Source organism: Nicotiana attenuata, unplaced genomic scaffold (genome assembly GCF_001879085.1).
Source record: "Nicotiana attenuata strain UT unplaced genomic scaffold, NIATTr2, whole genome shotgun sequence".
Taxonomy (NCBI): Eukaryota; Viridiplantae; Streptophyta; class Magnoliopsida; order Solanales; family Solanaceae; genus Nicotiana; species Nicotiana attenuata.
Window position 1 is genome coordinate 62,608 of NW_017670552.1, and position 15,496 is coordinate 78,103.

Sequence of the window (15,496 nt, forward strand, 5' to 3'; positions counted from 1 at the left end):
GATGATTGGTAGCTTCGGGGATGATTTGTGACTTAGGAGTGTGATCGGAAGTAATTTCGGAGGTCCGGAGTAGAATTAGGCTTGAATTGGCAAAGTTAGTATTATGGCGAATTCCGGTTGATAAGTGAGATTTTGATCCGAGAGTCGGAATGGAATAAATGGCCTTAGCCATAATACTGTCGATGGCCTTAGCCGTGTACGTAACTTCGACTATCGTCGAATTACTTGCTTGTCGTAGTCGAGCTGGGTCGACTTATTGACGACGATGGCCTGAGCCATAATACTGTCGATGGCCTTAGCCGTGTACGTAACTTCGACTGTCGTCGAATTACTTGCTTGTCGTAGTCGATATGGGTCGACTTATCGACGATGATGGCCTTAGCCGTTTATACATTGGAGATAGCCTTAGCCGTTCATACATTGGAGATGGCCTTAGCCGTTTATACATTGGAGATGGCCTTAGCCGTTCATACATCGGAGATGGCCTTAGCCGTTCATACATCGGAGATGGACTTAGCCGTTTATACATTGGAGATCATGCTAGTCCAGTCCCTTTGTCATGTCAGTCAGGAGAGCGTATGGAGTGGCTGGTATGATAAACTTGTTCCGCAAATATCTCCAGGTGTCCCCTCTGCCGCCTCGTTAAAAACCTCCCCGAGAAAACCCAATTGGGACAAAACTCGGGTAAGGGAAAAAGAGTGCGACTCGGGAGACGTCTTTCAGAAATGGAAATACTTGAGGTGGGCGATGTTCCAATTGTTTTGGAGCGTTTTTCCTTCCATTATTTCTAATTGAAATGCTCCTTTACTTGCTGCTGCTGTGATTTTGTAGGGTCCGTCCCAGTTGGTGCCCAGTTTTCCTTCGCTTGGGTCTTTTGACGCCAACGTTTTGGCTTTGAGGACGTAGTCTCCCACTTTGAGTGGTCTTATTTTGGCTCTCTTTTTGTTGTATCTTTCAACTTGTTGTTTCTAAGCCACCATTCTTATGTGGGCCATTTCTCTTCTTTCCTCGGCCTCATCGAGGTCTTGAAGTCTGTTTATGTCGTTCTCTGCTCCGCTGGTATGTGAATACCTCAAGCTTGGTTCGCCGACTTCGACTGGTATGACTGCGTCGGTTCCGTAGACCAGTGAGTACGGTGTTTCTCCTGTGGAGGATTTGGGTGTGGTCCGGTGTGCCCACAACACTTCCGGTAGTAGCTCAGGCCATAGCCCTTTGGCTTCCTCGAGTTTCTTCTTCAATATGTTCAGTATTATTTATTGGAAGACTCTGCTTGGCCGTTGGCGGCGGGGTGATATGGCGTGGAGAGTGTTCGCTTAATATGCCATTTGTCGAAGAACTCTGTCGTCTTTTGGCCGATGAACTGTCGTCCTTTGTCGCAGCTGATTTCCTTGGGGATGCCGAAATGGCAGATGATATTCTTCCATATGAAGGCGATGACTTCCTGTTCACGTATTTGGGCGTACGCACCTGCTTCCACCCACTTGGAAAAATAGTCAGTTAAAACTAATAGAAATCGTACCTTTCCTCGTCCCGCTGGTAGGGGACCGACTATGTCCATTCCCCATTCGTTGAAAGGCCATGGGGAAGTGACTGAATGAAGTGGTTCTCCTGGTTGGTGTATCATGGGGGCATACTTTTGGCATTGTTCGCATCGACGAACATATTCCGCTGCGTCTTTCTTCATAGTGGGCCAATAATAGCGGGCCCGTATTATGCAGCGCACGAGGGCGCGGTTACCTGTGTGGGCGCCGCAGTGACCTTCGTGTACCTCTTCGAGCACTGGCCTCGTTTGGTGCGGCCCTAAGCACTTGGCTAGGGGTCCGCCAAACGTCCTTTTGTAGAGCTCGTGGTTTATCAGGCAATACAGGGCGGCCTGTACGCGGAGCTTCTTGGCTTCTTTTTTGTCGAGTGGGAGTGTTCCATCTTGCAGATAGGATACAAATTGGTTGCGCCAGTCCCAAGTCAAATTTAAAGAGAGTACCTCAGGGTGATCAATGGCTGAATGGAGGAGGGTGACCACACTTTCTTTGTTGAAGTTTTTAGTGGCTGCGGCCAATTTTGCTAGACCGTCTGCTTCAACGTTCCGTGCCCTCGGAACTTGTTCGAAGCGGCACTCGTCGAACTCAGTCATTAATCTGTTGATTTCTGACTGGTATATTTGCAATCTCTGCTCCTTGATTTGGTAAGTCCCAGTGACCTGGTTCACCACGAGTTGGGAGTCGCAATGGAGAACGAGTCGTCGAGCTCCATACTTGATGGCTAGTTTTATACCTGCAATAATAGCCTCGTACTCGACCTCGTTGTTAGTCATCTCGGGGCATCGTATAGACTGGCAAATTATTTCGCCCGTGGGGACCTCGAGAACGATTCCCAGGGGCATTAGCGGCGCCATCAGTGTAAAGAGTCCATAGGTCGGTGTTGGAGGGGGCACGATTTGCCTCTAGTTCCGCCTTTGGTAATATCTCTGCGCTGAAGTCGGCTATAAAGTCGGCAAGTACTTGCGACTTGATGGCGTTTCTTGGGTGATATGAGATATCGTGCTCGCTGAGCTCTATGGCCCATCTGGCGAGCCTGCCTGATAACCCAGGCTTATGTAGGATGCTTCTCAAGGGGAAGGTCGTCACTACTTTTATGGGGTGGCACTGAAAATAGGGTCGGAGCTTCCGTGAAGCTACGGCCAATGCCAAAGCTATTTTTTTGAGGTGTGGATACCGTGTTTCAGCGTCCACTAAGGTTTTGCTAATATAGTAAATAGGAGATTACGTACCTTCGTTTTCACGAACCAAGACCGCGCTGACGGCGACCTCGGATACGGCCAAATATACCAGCAGGGGCTCGCCTGGACTTGCTTTGGCCAGCAGTGGTGGCGAAGATAGGTATGCTTTCAATTTTCTCAAGGCTTCGACGCATTCCTCATTCCACTGTAACCCATTGTCCTTTCTCAGCACATTGAAAAATTTATGGCACCTGTCGGAGGATCGTGAGATGAACCTGGATAGGGCGGCTATTCGCCCCGTCAGCTTTTGCACCTGTTTTTTGCTGTTCAACATCTCAGGTATTGCGTGTATCGCCTTGATCTGATTTGGGTTGACCTCGATGCCTCGTTGTGATACGAGAAATCCTAAGAATTTTCCTGAGATCACGCCGAAGGCGCATTTCTCGGGGTTCAGTTTCATCCCGTACCTTCTCAATATCCCGAAGGCTTCTTTCAGATGGTCGATGTGGTCCTCTTTTCTTGTCGACTTCACCAGCATATCGTCGATATAGACTTCCATAGTCTTACCAAGCTGCTCTTTGAACATTTTGGTGACCAGTCTTTGGTACGTAGCCCCTGCATTTTTGAGCCCGAAGGGCATTACCTTGTAGCAGTAAGTCCCTTGGTGGGTGATGAAAGTCGTCTTCTCCCGGTCCTCCTCAGCCATCACAATTTGATTGTAGCCGGAGTAGGTATCTAAAAAGCTCAGCAGTTTATGTCCTGCGGTGGCGTCGATCAATTGGTCGATGTGGGGTAGTGGGAATGAATCCTTTGGGCATGCTTTGTTCAGATCGGTGAAACCACACACATTCTCCACTTCCCATTTTTCTTTTTGACCATGACGACATTGGCGACCCACTGGGGGTACTTCGATTCTCTGATGGATCCGTTGGCCAGTAACTTGTCTACTTCCTCACTGACCGCTTCATTGATAGCGGTGTTGAATTTTCTTCTCATCTGTCGCACGGGCGGATGTAATGGATCGACATTCAGCTTGTGGGTGGCGATGTCTCGCGGGATTCCCGGCATATCTGAATGGGAAAAAGTGAACAAATCTGCATGGTTAGTTAGGAATTCACGATACTTACTTGGGTTGGCGAGCCCGTGCCCGATGTAGGCTTTCTTCGTAAGGTCGGTGTCGTCCAATTGGACTGGGTCGAGATCTTCGATCGTTTCTTTACAGGCCTCCACGACGTCGGGGTTTCTAATGGCGTCCGTTGTCGGGTTGACCTTAGTCCCCGACACAGCTAATTGCTATGCCTCCGCGCTCGCCCCCTTTAGTTGTTGGGTGTGGGCGCAATCTTGAGCTATTTTGTAGCATTCCTGTGCGGTGCGCGGCTCGCCTCGAATGCTGAATACTCCCCATGGGGTAGGGAACTTGATCACTTGGTAAAGGCTTGAAGGGACCGCTCGCATGGCGTGTATCCACGGGCGCCCTATGATGACGTTGTACGCCGTTTCCTGGTTAATCACGTGGAAAGTTGTTTCCAGCGTAACTCCTCCTGCTAAAACGGGCAGTGATATTTCTCCGGATGTCCGTTCCACTACATTGTTAAAACCAGTTAGTGTTATGCAACGCGGTATTACCTTATCCTCGAGTCCCATTTGTACGAGGACCCTCGGGTGGATAATACAGGCGCCGCTTCCGTCGTCAATCATGATTCTTTTAACATCTATATCAGCGATGTAAAGTGATAACTAAAGCATCGTAATGAGGGAAAGACAAACCGTCGGCATCAGACTTATCGAAGGTGATACTATCTTCGAAGTCGTCATACCGTTCATGGGCGATGGTCCGCTTTAGTTTGTGCGTGGTGGCGAACTTGACGTGATTGATCGCTAAGTCGTCGCCGCCTCCGACGATCATGTTTATCGTACGTGCTGGGGAGGGCGGCTTCGGCGGCCCTTGGGGTTGTTCCCGTCCGCGTGCAAAATTGATTTTCCCTTAATCACTGAGTAATTCCCTCAGGTATCCCTGGTTCAGCATCCTGGCCACCTCGTGCCGTAGGCCTATGCAGTCTTCGGTTTTGTGTCCCCGTTCCTGATGGAACTCACATAGGACGTTTGATTTCCTCGTGGCAGGGTCTGATTTCATCTTCTGCGGCCGCTGCACTTTGGTGCCCAGCTTCTCCAGTGCGTACACTATTTCTGAAAGAGACACACAAAAGTTATGGGCGAATAATAAATGAGGCGTACCTCTTTCATTTCGGAGTGGGGAGACGTGTCGCTGTAGCGCGTCCATGTGCCTTGGTGGTGGATGGGAGGATCTGGTGTATGGCTGGTGTCGGTCTTTGTTGGAGCGTGGGAGTTGTTCTCGCCGTCCTTTATTGCGTCGATCCCTCCTTGTTTCTGAGTGTATCGTTGTTAGCCGTTGGGTCGGCCAATTAAGATCATCCTCGTCCGCTCGTAGCTCAGCGCAATTGGCGTTGTGGATTTCCTCCCATATGGTAGGGGGATATTTCATGAGGCGGCTTAGTAGCTTCTTGGTTGCCCTCGAACCATCCCTGTTTAGCCCGTTCTGGAAAGCGGCGACTGCCATACCTTCTGATACGTTTGGTAGACTCATCCTTACCCTATTAAACCTGGCTAGGAAGTCCCTGAGTCCCTCCCTTGTGGTTTGCCTGACGGTGAAGATGTCGTTGACCCTTGCTTCCGCTTTCTTTGCACCTACATGGGCGGTGACGAACTTATCCGCCATTTCCTCAAACGTTGATATCGCCTTAGCTGGTAGCTGAGAGTACCACGTTAGGGCCCCTCCTATCAACGTCTCACCAAACTTCTTCAGCAGCACCGATGGCACCTGTTCTTTTGACAGGTTGTTGCCCTTTACAGCAGTGACATAGTGGATCAAATGATCCTCGGGATCTGTGGTTCCGTCATATACCCTCAAGTAGGGTGGCATCTTGAAGGTTTTGGGATAGGGCGAGGGACAGCTTCTTCAGTGTATGGTTGTTCAACGAACCTCCCCACGTCGCGTTTTGGTAGCAACTTGGGAGAACCGGGGATCTTGTCTACCCTCTCCTGATGCTCTTTCATTTGGTCGCGGAGTGCCTTGTTTTCATTCTCCATTTCTTCCATCTTCTTTAGGATGGCTGTTAGCGTGCCGTCGTTGGTTTGTGCCTCGATGGGTTTGTTATTTGCTCGTGCAGCTTCAGGTTCACCCACGGCAGCAGTGGTACCTACCGTTGGTATACACCTGACGTTACTTTGCGGTGACTTCTCAACCAAGCCACTTAGAGTGCTTGTTAGCCATTCTTCCAGTAGCTTCTTGACCACCAGGGGTGCTTCCTTAGCCGCAGATGTGGAAGCTCCTTTTTCATGCAAGATCGTCAGATCTTCGGATGGGGAAGATGAGATCCCTGCACCTGGCGTGATGCTAGGGGTTGCATTCAAAATGCCCTCGTCACTGGCCTCGTTGAGAGGATCAAGGAGATTGGCTGTAACACCCACTATCGCTTTCATTCTGGTGTTATTTTTAGCCATCTTTTGTTTTCGTGTGGTGTAGAGAATGGTAGTTGGTTGCTCTCTAGGTGGATACTATGATTTTGATTCTCGAAATCCCCACAGACGGCGCCAAATTGTTTGGCTCAAAAGTTATCGATATACTTTGCAAGCTTAAAAACAATCAAAAGTAGGAAAGGGTAAATCGTAATCAAATATAATAGACCTAGAGATGAAAAATGAAGTTGTTGTTGTAGATCTAATAGTGTAAAATGATAATATGAACTCAAGAGAAAGTATTCGTTAGAGATAGAGATAGAGAGAGAGAGAGAGTAGGAGAAAATGAGAGAGTTGTATTATTCTCGAATCCCCCTCTTTACAATGTGAAAGTCTCCCTCATATAGTAGGAGACCTCCCTCGAAATAATCAAAAAGATACAAAAATAGGTAACGTTTTCCTAGTGAAGACACTGAGCCTTAAACGATGTCGCTTTTGTCCCCACGTCCAAGTCGTACCCTTACGTTAGTTGACGTATACTCATTGGGCGTACCCATTGGCGTAGAGACGTTGACGGTCAAATTTGACCCTATACAAGGATCACAACGTTCATGGGTCATTGTTGATATATAGCGGGTGTCAGTGTATGTTAAAAGAGGTATCAGTGAAGTAGTTTATGAGATTTTGCACAAAAATGAGTAGAATAAACCTTTAGATCCATGGGATCCTATGATAGCTACAAAGAGAAACAGAAAGCGGCCAAGTAATGGTATTTGTCCCAATCGATGTCTTCATTTGCTCCAAAAAAGCACGAGTATGAAAGTCTTCATTTATGAAGGAATTGATCAAGTTGCCTCAGTTAAGTGTGAGTTTGTATGATTTCCTCTGTCATGTAACGGGAATAGTGATAACGATGTCTGAAGTTCAAAGGTATGTTAAGGTTATCCCTTCTTTCTTTTTGGCATGATCCAAATTATACAGAAGAAACGAAAAAATGCATGGTTTCCATAAATTACTCTATTCATAGAAATACTAGGGGTGTCTATATTCTTGATTCCCCATGTGAATTATTATTATTATCTTCTGTTCATGGGTCCCGGAAAAATACGTATTTGATAATGTTTATCCGAAAGGCATATTGATTTTTATGGCGTTCCGAGAAAATTTTATTAACGTATTTCTTATGCATTTCATGCATTTATACATGTACATTGACCCATGACCAGATGGCGTTATATACGTGTATATATGTATATTATATTTATATGGGATACGGGAAAAAGGTTACGGCGTTATATACGCATCACCACCTGATTAGTTGGTATATGTTGATGATGTTGGCCACAGTGGCTGAGATGATATGATGGGATGCCCTCGGTGGCTTGATGATGTTATGTACACCTATACCCATGCATGACTCGACATTTATATACATGTGCATAACACCATAAATGTTTCAGAATTTACAAAGTCATTCATATTTACAGATGGATTTCTTTATTCCATGTCTCATCTATGCCTTTTACGTACAGATTTTCATGCCTTACATACTCAGTACATTTTTCGTACTGATGCCCTATTTCACGGGGCCTGCGTTTCATCCCGCAGGTGCAAGTAGGCAAGCTGACAGTCCCCCTTCTTAGGATCCCTGATCAGCGAGAGTTGGCGCGCTCCACTTGATCCGGAGCTGCTTTTTGATTTTGGTACGATATGTTTGTATATATATATGGGTATGATGTGGCTCAGTCCCGTCTTTGTACAGTTATATTTCTATTAGAGGTCTGTAGTCAATATGTCTAGTTGGATAGTATGTGGCCTTGCCGGCTTCCAGTTTTGAGGTATATAGTTGTCTATAGCAGCCTTGTCGGCTCGCCCAACATATGTTGCACATATATGTATGTATGCCTTTTCGGGCAGGTTTCCTTCATGTATGTTATTCTCGTAATTCAGCAGATGTTATTCAGGTTTATATCTTAGACGCATGCTTAGGGGTGTTTGACAGGTAGGGCTCGGGCACCCGTTGCGGCCCATCGGTTTGGGTCGTGACAAAAGTGGTATCAAAGCAGTTCTGTCCTAGGGTTGTCTACAGACCGTATCTAGTAGAGTCTTGTTTATGGGTGTGTTATGCACCACACTTATAGACAGGAGGCTACAGGACATATAGGATGTTATCGTCTCGTTTTATCTCAGATCATGCGATACAGGAATTCATGTTCCTAACGATATGTTATATTTTTAGCGATGCCTCCAAAGAGTACGGCCGCCCAGAGAGGAAATTCCGTGGCTGGTGAGACTACTAGTCGAGCGCCACGAGTTACCAGGCTCGGGGAGAGTCACATAGTGAGATTCCATCTTAGACTTCACATACCCCGCCCTTTCGAGAAGAGTTTCGAGGGGTACCAGCTCCAGCGCCCGCCCCTGTACGTCTAGCTCCTCAGCCAGATGCACCGGGTCAGGAGATGAGAGATGCTATTCAGTTATTGACCTGATTAGTAGCCGCGTAGGCTCGGCGTTAGGAAGTAGGTATTGGTCATGCAGATAGGTCCGTCAGTGCGAGGGTTTGTGACTTCATTAATTTAGACCCTCCGGTATTCACTGGGGCAGATCCAAACGAGGACCCTCAGGTATTTATTGATAGAGTGCAGAGGACGTTAAGGGTAATGAAGGCCACTGCGACTGAGTCAGTTGAGCTAGCTTCCTATAGACTCCGAGATGTTGCAGTTAAATTGTATTAGTCTTGGGAATTGTCCAGAGGTGAGGATTCCCCTCCAGCGGTATGGTAGGAGTTTACAGAGGCTTTTCTTCGTCATTATCTGCCACCAGAGCTTAGACGGGCCAGAGTTGATAGGTTCTTGACCCTTCGGCAAGGTAACATGAGTGTTCGGGAGTACAGCCTTCAGTTTGATTCGTTGGCTAGGTATGCTCCCACTATTGTATCTAAGATGGAGGATCGGGTGCACCGGTTCGTGATGGGATTAGAGCCTCGCTTGCTTAACGATTGTATGTCGGTCTCACTTCAGCCAGACATGGATATTTCTCGTATTCAGGCATACGCTCATGGTGTAGAGGAGCGTAAACAGAAATAGAGGGCCGATCGTGAGCATGATAGGGCCCAGAATAAGAGAGCGAGGTCTTCGGGTCCTTCTGGTGAGTTTCGAGGTGGTCAGAGGCAGCAGTACCCGAGGTATCCAGCCCAGCCATCGGCTAGCGCGCCCCCTCAGTTTGGCGGTAAGAGATTTGATCGTTCCATATATTCAGGGTCTGGTAAAAATTTCAGGGCCTCAGGTTCTCAGTATAGGTGTGAGTCAAATCAGATGAGGCCGCCCTTGCCACGATGTGCTCAATATGGTAAGCAGCATACCGGGCAGTGCCGTATGGGATTAGGTGTTTGTTATACTTGTGGTTATCCGGGCCATGTTATGAGGGATTGTCCGTGATGCAAGCATAGCTCAGCCAGCGGGATCTGTAGCTGGTTCGTCATCATCAGTACGCCCCCCCTGGGCAAGGTCCACAAGCACCAATGAGTCGTGGTAGAGGCAGAGGCGGAGCATCTCGCTCGAGCAGTCCTCAGAACCGCATTTATGCGTTGGCAAAACGACAGGACCAACAGTCATCGCCTAATGTTGTTACAGGTATATTATCAGTCTCCTCATATGATGTATTTGCACTGATTGACCCAGGTCCCACCTTATCATACGTTACTCCGTTGGCTGCTAGTAAGTTTGAAATAAAACCTAAATTGGTTAAACCTTTTGAGGTGTCTACACCTGTTGGGGACTCAGTGATAGCTAAGCAAGTATATAGCGGTTGTATATTAGTAGTTCATGGTCGATCTATCGTAGCAGACTTAATCGAGTTAGATATGGTAGAATTTGATGTTATAATGGGTATGGATTGGTTGGCTTTTTGTCATGCCAACGTTTATTGTAGATCAAAGATAGTCCGATTTTAATTTCCAGGGGAGCCTATTTTGGAGTGGAAAGGTAATACGGCATCGCCGAGAGGAAGATTCATTTCCTATCTCAAGGGAAGGAAGATGATCAGAAAGGGTTGTATTTATCGCTTAGTTCTGGTTCAGGATGTGGAAGTGGAGTCACCAACCATTCAGTCCATCCCTATGGTTAATGAGTTTCCCGATGTTTCTCCCGATGAACTTCCAGGCCTTCCGCCAGAGCGAGAAATTGAGTTTGCTATTCACCTACTACCAGATACTCCCCCAATATCCATTCCTCCCTATAGAATGGCCCCCGCAGAGCTGAAAGAGTTGAAAGAACAACTAAAGGACTTGCTTGAAAAAGGCTTTATCAGACCTAGTACATCACCATGGGGAGCACCTGTGTTAATTTGTAAGGAAGAAAGATGGTTACTTACGGATGTGTATTCATTATAGACAGTTGAATAAGGTGACGATCAAGAATAAGTACCCACTCCCAAGGGTTGACGATTTATTTGATCAGTTGCAAGGTGCCAAGTGTTTTTCAAAAGTAGACGTGAGGTCCGGGTACCATCAGGTAAGGGTTAAGGAGGAAGATATTCCGAAAACAGCATTTAGAACCAGATACGGGCACTTTGAGTTTCGTGTTATGTCGTTCGGTTTGACCAATGCCCCAACAGTATTCATGGATTTGATGAACCGTGTGTTTAGGCCCTTTTTAGATTTGTTCGTAATTGTATTTATCGATGATATATTGGTGTATTCTCGTTCAGAGGCCGAACATGCAGATTATTTGCCTACTGTGCTTAGAATTCTACAAAAAGGAAAGTCGCATGCGAAATTCTCAAAATGTGAATTCTGGTTAAACTCTGTAGCTTTCCTTGGGCATATCATTTCGGGGAAGGCATCCGGGTGGATACACAAAAGATTGAGGCAGTAAAGACTTGGCCTAGACCCACAACACCGACGGAGGTTCGTAGCTTTCTCGGTTTGGCAGGTTATTACAGGAGATTTGTAGAGGGATTTTCTTCCCTTTCGGAACATTTGACAGAGTTGACTCAGACGGGAGCAAAGCTTCAATGGACCGATGCTTGCGAACGGAGTTGCCAGGCATTAAAGGACAGATTAACGTCAGCACCGGTTCTAACGCTTCCAGAAGGGACCGATGGTTACGTTATCTATTGTGACGCTTCAGGCGTTGGGTTGGGTCGTGTGCTGATGCAGCATGGTAAGGTTGTGGCTTATGCTTCTAGACAACTAACAAAGCACGAGAAGAACTGCCCGACCGACGATTTAGAATTAGCCGCGATGATTCATGCACTAAAGATGTGGAGGCACTACTTGTATGCCATTCATGTTGATATCTATACGGATCATAAGAGCCTACAGTACATCTTCAAGCAAAAGGAATTGAATCTACGTCAAAGGAGATGGTTGGAGCTACTTAAAGACTATGACATTGATATTTTATACCATCCGGGGAAGGCGAACATAGTAGTCGACGCCCTCAGCCGTAGATATATGGGTAGCCTATCGTATTTACAGCCAGAAAAGAGGGGAATAGCCCATGAGGTTCATCAGCTAGCTAGTCTTGGAGTTCGGTTACTGGACTCAGGTGATATTGGAATTACTATTCAGGATACGGCAACATCCTCTTTTGTAACTGAAGTAAAGGAACGCCGGTACGAGGATCCAGTGTTAGTTCATTATAGGAATACCACCCTTCAAAAGGAGAAGACACCGTTTGAAATTGCAGAATATGGGGTCCTCAGATATCGAGGGCGATTATGTGTGCCTAATGTTGCAGGGCTGCGTCGGCAGGTTATAGGAGAAACTCACTATTCTCGTTATTCTCTCGATCCAGGAGAAACAAAGATGTATCATGATATCAGGGAAGTATATTGGTGGGACGAAATGAAAAAGGATATAGCAGAGTTTGTTGCTTAGTGTCCTAACTGTCAGCAGGTTAAGATTGAGCATCAAAACTCGGTGGATTATTGCAGGCTATGGAGATTCTGTTGGAAATGGGAAATAATCAATATGGATTTCATCGTAGGCTTACCTCGTACCCAGCGTAAGTTCGATTCAATATGGGTGATTGTTGATAGGCTTACAAAGTCAGCCCATTTTTTGCCCGTTAGGACTACATATTCCTCAGAGGATTATGCAAGGCTTTATATTAAGGAGATAGTACGACTGCATGGTGTCCCTGTATCTATTATCTCGGATAGAGGAGCTCAATTTACAGATAACTTCTGGAGGTCCTTCCAAAAAGGATTGGGGACTCAAGTAAGTCTTAGTACAACATTTCATCCCCAGATAGACTGACAGGCTGAGCGTACTATTCAGACACTTGAGGATATGTTACGAGCTTGTGTGATAGACTTCAAAGGTAGCTGGGATGATCATCTACCGCTTATTGAGTTCGCATATAATAACAGTTACTACTCCAGTATCCAGATGGCTCCGTACGAGGCTTTGTATGGGCGCAGGTGCAGATCTCCTATAGGGTGGTTTGATATTGGAGAATTTGGGTTACATGGGCCAAACCTGGTTCAGCAAGCCATAAAAAAAGTAAAGCTGATCCGGGATCGACTATTGACAGCTCAGAGTCGTCAGAAGTCATATTCTGACGTGCGACGACGAGATTTAGAGTTCGGGGTTGATGACTGGGTATTCTTAAAGGTATCACCTATGAAGGGTGTGATGAAGTTTTTGCAAGAAAGGCAAACTTAGCCCACGATATATTGGGCCTTATAGGATCATTCGGAGAGTGGGCCAAGTAGCTTATGAGTTAGAATTGCCCTCGAAATTGGACTCTGTCCATCCGATTTTTCACGTATCTATGTTACGAAAGTGCATTGGCGATCCTACCCGAGTGGTGCCCACGGATGATGTACAGATTACAGAGGACTTGTCATACGAGGAAATTCTGGTTGCCATCCTAGACCGACAAATCCGCAAGCTACGGAATAAGGAGGTAGCCTCCGTGAAAGTACTTTGGAGGAACAATAATGTGGAAGAAATGACTTGGGAGGCCGAGGAAAACATGAAGTCTATATATCCCTACTTATTTCCTCCTCCAGAGAAGGGTCCGACTGAGACGTCATAACCTCAAGGTACGTGTACGGATTCTTGTGTTAGCTATTGTTAGTGGTTGTGTGAGGCCATCGTCGTTATTAATGATTGTGGTCCTATGTAGCGTTAAATTATTGGACTTCTACGGAAGAGTTGGTAGTAGCATTGTTACAAAGGCGACTCTGCCAAGGTTATATAAATTCCGGAGAGTTAAACATTCGAGGGCGAATGTTTCTAAGGGGGGAAGGATGTTACATCTCGCGTTTTCATACGTTAAAAGTTTTGTCTTCAGTTAATTGACGTAGACTCGGAGATGAGATCATCTTGATGTTAACGTATTTAAGCTATTAATAACAGGCGATAAAGAAGTGTCATGAAGGATAAAGGGTACACGAACTAAAGAAAACGAGTTTCGTTGAAAGTGACCAATTTGGGATAAAATACGGGTCGAGCGATAATACCCGATAATTATAGACTAGTACCATGAAAGGTACCATATGACCACGATAGTATAATGTATAAAGTATATTGAAAATAAGTAAAATTTTAAGTAATTTGTGATAATTTTTAAATTATGCAGGTAATTAGTTAATTACCGGGTAATGGGACATTACCCGGTTAACTAATAAATGGATAAAAAATTTATAAAATACACCCCAAAAACGTGGCACAAAGCCACAATGACTAAGAATGACTCTTAGTCATTTATGCCATGTGGCTACCTAAGGTTAAATTAAAATTTAACCAAAATAAGACTTGATTATAAGTCTTATCTCATTAGGATCATAACGTTTATGGGTCATTGTTGATATATAGCGGGTGTCAGTGTATGTTAAAAGAGGTATCAGTGAAGTAGTTTATGAGATTTTGCACAAAAATGAGTAGAATAAACCTTTAGATCCATGGGATCCTATGATAGCTAAAAAGAGAAACAGAAAGCGGCCAAGTAATGGTATTTGTCCCAATCGATGTCTTCATTTGCTCCAAAAGAGCACGAGTATGAAAGTCTTCATTTATGAAGGAATTGATCATGTTGCCTCAGTTATGTGCGAGTTTGTATGATTTCCTCTGGCATGTAACGGGAATAGTGATAACGATATCTGAAGTTCAAAGGTATGTTAAGGTCATCCCTTCTTTCTTTTTGGCATGATCCAAATTATACAGAAGAAACGAACAAACGCACGGTTTCCATAAATTACTCTATTCATAGAAATACTAGGGGTGTCTATAATCTTGATTCTCCGTGTGAATTATAATTATCTTCTGTTCACGGGTACCAGAAAAATACGTATTTGATAATGCTTATCCGAAAGGCATATTGATTTTTATGGCGTTTCGAGAAAACTTTTATTAACGTATTTCTTATGCATTTCATGCATTTTTACATGTACATTGACCCATGACCAGATGGTGTTATATACGCGTATATATGTATATTATATTTATATGGGATACGGGAAAAGGTTACGGCGTTATATACGCATCACCACCTGATCAGTTGGTATATGTTGGTGATATTGCCCACAGTGGCCGAGATGATATGATGGGATACCCTCAGTGGCTTGATGATGTTATGTACACCTATACCCATGCATGACACGACATTTATATAAATGTGCATAACACCATAACGTTTCAGAATATACAAAGTCATTCACATTTACAGATGGATTTCTTTATTCCATGTCTCATCTATGCGTTTTACGTACAGATTTTCATGCCTTACATACTCAGTACATTTTTCGTACAGATGACGTATTTCACGGGGCCTGCGTTTCATGCCCGCAGGTGCAGGTAGGCAAGCTGACGGTCCCCCTTCTTAGGATCCCTGATCAGCGAGAGTTGGCGTGCTCCACTTGATCCGGAGCTGCTTTTGATTTTGGTACGATATGTTTGTATATATATATGGGTATGACGTGGCTCAGTCTCGTCTTTGTACAGTTATATTTCTATTAGAGGTCTGTAGATAGTATGTCTAGTTGGATAGTATGTGGCCTTGCCAGCTTCCAGTTTTGAGGTATATAGTTGTCTATAGCAGCCTTGTCGGCTCGCCCTACTTATGTTGCACATATATGTATGTATGCCTTTTTGGGCAGGTTTCCTTCATGTATATTATTCTCATAATTCAGCAGATGTTATTCAGGTTTATATCTTAAATGCATGCTTAGGGGTGTTTGATAGGTAGGACTCGGGCACCCGTCGCGGCCCATTGGTTTGGGTCGTGACACCTAACCTCGGTAGAGTAGTGACGAGACCAGGTCAGGGCCCTACTGGAAAATAAGAAATAAAGC